This window comes from Eriocheir sinensis, unplaced genomic scaffold (assembly GCF_024679095.1).
Source record: "Eriocheir sinensis breed Jianghai 21 unplaced genomic scaffold, ASM2467909v1 Scaffold386, whole genome shotgun sequence".
NCBI classification, from domain to species: domain Eukaryota; kingdom Metazoa; phylum Arthropoda; class Malacostraca; order Decapoda; family Varunidae; genus Eriocheir; species Eriocheir sinensis.
In genome coordinates this window covers 155,034-160,000 of record NW_026111705.1, presented here as the reverse complement: position 1 = coordinate 160,000, position 4,967 = coordinate 155,034, and positions in this window count along the sequence as shown.

The following is a 4,967-nucleotide window of genomic DNA, read 5'->3' as shown; positions in this document are numbered from 1 at the left end:
CTCCTAAGTCTCTCTCACGCCCAGACCAGCTTAGAGGAGTGTCATTTAAGGAGTAATTGTGTGAGGGATTATTCCTACCTACACTCAGAATGCTACACTTCCCGACATTGAATACCATCTGCCACTTCCCCACCCAATCATATAGTCTGTCAAGCTCATCCTGGAGAACGCTAGCGTCCCAGTCTGATTGGATTACTCTACCGATCTTGGTATCATCTGCGAACTTACTGACATCACTGCTAATTCCTGTGTCGAAGTCATTGATGTAAATGATAAAAAGCAGAGGCCCCAGCACCGACCCTTGTGGGACTCCACTTGTAACACCGCCCCATTCAGATTTTTTACCACGCTTTTTCTCTCTTCTTTCTTTTCCTTTCCTTTTCATTTTCTTACATCACCCCTTCCCCTTTCTATTCGGACATTACTCCTCCCCCTCTTCCTCACCCTTCCCCTTCCTCCTCCCCTCCTCCCTCCCTTCCTCCTTCCCTTCCTCCTCTCTTCTTCCCTTCCCTTCTCTCCTCCTCTTCTTCCTCTTCCCTTTCTCCCTCCTCACCCCTTGCCCTCTACTTCTTCTTCTTCTGTTGGTTTACCCCTAAAGGGGAACGGGTTTTGTCATTGCGACGGCCCGTCGCAGGGAACCTGCCATGGCGTGCGGCGGTGGAAGCCTCCGCCTGCCACAGCCACGAGTAAGAGCCGGCGAGCAGCGACGGAGGCAGGCACAGGCTCTCTGGGCAGGCGCCTCCTTTCCTTGGTTTTGCTTTATTTTCCATATATGCATTTCTATTTATTGCTTTATTTCTTTTCGTTTTCTTATCCTTTTCTTTCGTTTTCTTTCTTTCTCCCTTTCACTTGTTATCCTTTTTTACATTTCTCATTCTTTATTCCCATTTTTTTTTGCCCCATTCCTTTCTTTTCCTTCCAATTGCCTTACTATCTCTTCCTCTTTCCTTTCTTTTTTTTTTTTTTTTCTGCATTCTTTTCCTTCCCATACGCCTTCTTCACCTGCAGTATTTTGCTCCCTTCTTTCCTCCGCTCCTCCTTCATGCTTACTTCCTTTTTTCATCCTTTTTCCCTCATCCTCCCTTTCATCCATCATTCATTTGTTTTTTCTTTTCCTATCTTCCTTTCTTTACCTCTTCCTTTCTCCCCTCCTTTCGCTATCTTTTCCTTCCTCCTTCCTTCCTCCTCAGTCCTTCCCTCTACTTCCTTTCCTCCCTCCCTTCTTTTCCTCCTTTCCCTACCTTCCTTCCTCCCTCCCTTTCCTCGTATGATACACAAGGCAATTTCAGGTTTCACAGCTCCCTGAGAGTAACCTCCTCGATTTCGGAAGTTTTTACAGTGTTGTTGCCTCCTCCTCCTCCTCCTCTTCCTTTCCCTTCTCGCAACACAAAAATTGGCACTTTGATCAGCAACAGTTTGTCTTGAATTTCCAGGTGTACCTTTCTTCGTGTTTTCTTTTGTTCTTTTTTTTTTTTTTACTTTAAGTTTTGGTGTGTGTGTGTGTGTGTGTGTGTGTGTGTGTTTGTGTGTGTGTGTGTGTGTGTGTGCCAGTGTGTGTGTGTGTGTGTGTGTGTGTGTGTGTGTGTTTGATGCGTTTGTGTATCTGACTGATTGTCTGCCTCCTTACATTTGCCTTTTTAGTTTTAACTGCGTGTCAGAGAGAGAGAGAGAGAGATGGTTAAAGGAAGGGCTGAAAAGAAGAAAAAGGTATAGAGAAGAAAGTGAAGAGAAAAGTAAGAAAGAGAAAAGAAAAGAATGAAAGAAAGGAGAAAGATGGAAAAAGAGAGAAGGAAAGAAAGAAAGAAAGAAAAAATAAAGGATGGGCAGAGAGAGACAAAGACAGAGAATGATAGTAACAAAAAAAAACAGCACACGCAGAGCAGCTCCTTCCACCCTAAAAAAATAATAATAATAATAACTCCTTCCCGGTGTTTTCCTTAAGTGTTGATCCAATTGTGTTCGCCATGACCCTATTTGATATAATTGCAGGGGAGGGGTAAGGAGAATAGGAAAGGAGGAGTGGAGGAGGGAGGCAGGGTAAGAATCACTTAGGGAAGAAGAGGTGAGGTAGGGAAGGGGAAGAATTGGAGGTTAACCCATAAGGGGCGTACTTCTGTGTTCACTGCGGCAGCGTGTTGGGGAGTGAAAGTGAGCAGGAATGAAGAGCAGCGAGGCAGCGGAGCTGAGGAGAGTAAAAATATATGTGGAAAGAAAATTTAAAAATATATATACACTGGAGAATTATTTAGGTTCAGAGAAGTATATGAGAAAAGTAGTTTTAAGAGAAGGTAATATATTGCTTACTCTGCTGGAGTAGATGACGGTAGAAAACACTTATAAAGAGGCAGGGAATAGGTGCAGCGGGTGTGGTGGGGCTGCCTGAGTGGAAAAACAAAGTAAGATGTGAATAAAAAAGGCTGTGAACCTAAGTGAAATAGGATATAGGTTGCATCAAAACACTTATAAGAAAGGTGATATAAATAGCATGCTTATAGGAAGTAAACAGCATTTGAAGACAGATTTAAGAGAAAGGAAATGAAAAGCTGGAAGGGGTAGTGAGGTTGAAAAGTGAAAAATATAAGTAACAGAAAAGTAAAAAAAAATGTAGTTGGGAGGCTTGGATTATGAGCGAATTTTCATACGTCAACATTTATTGAGGAGACGTCACGAATACGTCACAAAGTTGCTTCCGTGTTGCTTCAAGCCGTTTGGCGGTCTTCTGAAGTCAACACTTGTTGAGAAAATGTTGCCGGGACCAACCTGGAAGAGCCTATGAGAGGCGCCACCGTCACAACTTGTGACGTCAGATATAAACAACAGCTCGGTCAGAGGTGGGACGTCACCAGACATGCTTCTATTATTTGTCGTAACCTTAACTCATACATTAGATAGGTCATTTTGGTTAACACCGTTAGTCGCAGCAGTGATTGGAGAACTCGAATATGTTTGTGAAAGCTCAATAGAAACGAAACTAAATAAATAGTGACGAGTTGAATTTAAATAGTTATCAATAGCATAACACATTTACATATATATCCTGTCATTTGCAGCGGCTGAAATAAAGAAGACTAAATAAACCATTCCATCTTGTGAAAAAGCCTCCCTGAACACGATGGTGTATACAGATTTTCATAAAACCATAAAGTGGTCGCGTTGCCGCAACAACCCCTCGCCTCGCCTCGCTTTTTCGTGTGGCCGCAGCCCCAGAGGCAACAGGCAGCAACAGGGTGCGTTCTGCCGAGGTCGCTGATGTTGGCCAACACCACATACAGCGGGATGTTGATACAGTGTTGACAGCGAAAATTCGCCCCAAGTAAGAAACATTGACATTAATCCAGTTATGCGAGAAGTTAAAATATACTGCCTACCTTAACAATAAAAAAAGTATATGGAATTTAAAGAGCTATAAAGAGAAAAATGTAAATAGCCTACTCAGAAAGCTTGGCAAAAGACGTGGATGTTGTTCTCGATCAGCAATTTTGTCTAGCAACTCCATGGAATATAAAGTAATTATAGTCTTTATACTCCCTGAAGGAAATATACGCTAAAGGCCTGTAGAAATGGTAAACAGATAATTATATTTTGATGAAAGCAACGAAATGATAAACTAAAGGGAGAGAGAGAGAGGTATAAAATGATAGAAAATACAAGTTACGTGTCTATAAAAGTGGTAAATAAATATAAGTATAGGAAGTCTTTAAATGTAAGCTAAGTGAGCAAGAGAGGAGGGAGGGGTAGGCTATCAATAAGAATCAATGGAAGGAGTCTAACAAGCATCCTGAGAAATCGACAGATATACAAGGTAAATATAAGATAAGAAAAGTCTATAGATAACTTACAAATATAAGTTAAGGAGTCTATAAGGATGATATACTAAGCGAAGGGTGTGAGAGGGAGCGAGGCTATTAATAGGTAAATCAGTGGAGAGATGAATCGAGAATTATACTTTAAGGTATTCAGTAGGAAATGATCCAGCAAATATAACCCAAAAGAAGTGTAAAGACTAATGGTTATAAGTTAAAAGTATATAGGAATGATCTTGGAGAGAAAGAAGGGGAGGGAAAGAAGGAATCGGCTATCAATAAAGAGAATCAACGGAATTGGCTTACAAGAGACGGAAAGTTAGCGGTGCAAGGAAGGAAGTTTTGGGAATTTGTGAGGCGCAGGAGGGGAGTGGCAGGAAGGTGAGAGAGGAAACAAAAAAGGAGGAGAAAAGTGTGATAGATAGATAGATAAAATTGGTAGGAAAGTCAGAAGGAAGGGGGAGACTGAAGGAAGATACAGAAAACAAAGAGGAAAAGATAAAGATATAAAAGAAGTAGTAACGGAAATGTGAGAAGTGAAGGTGTAGAAAGAAAGTGATAACGACGAAAAGAAAGAAAACAGTAATAGTTAACTAATGGTTGCAAAGTGAGAAAAATAAATTATGAGGAAGATACGAAAACAAAGGGAGGAATGATAAAAAAGAAGTAGTAATGGAAAAAGGGAGAAATGAAAAGGAGGAGGAAGAAAAATGTAAAGAAGCTATTGAAAGGAGAGAGAATATAGATAAATAATTAGGAAGGTGAAATGAAAAGAAATTAATTGTGAGAAGGGTTAGAAAGTAATAAGAAGAAAGAAATATAGTGGAAAATTGAGCAGAAGAAGTGGCAACTAGGAAAAGAAAGTAATAAGAGGAAAGATAGATGAATTGAAAGGAAATTTAAGTGGAAAAGAGAGAGGAGGAGGAGGAGGAGGAGTATAACATAGAAAACCGTTAGGAAAGTTAGAGAGAAAAAGATAACGAGAACAAAATTAAGAGAAAATAGAAAGAAACCTCAAAATAAGTAGGAGAAATGTAATATAGAACTAATGACTGAAAATGAGAAGAAAAGGCAAGAAAAGTTTGATGAGGAAGAAGACTACAATAAGAAATGAATATAAATATGAAAGAAAAGAAAGAAAAGAGGAAGTATTGAGAGATAATG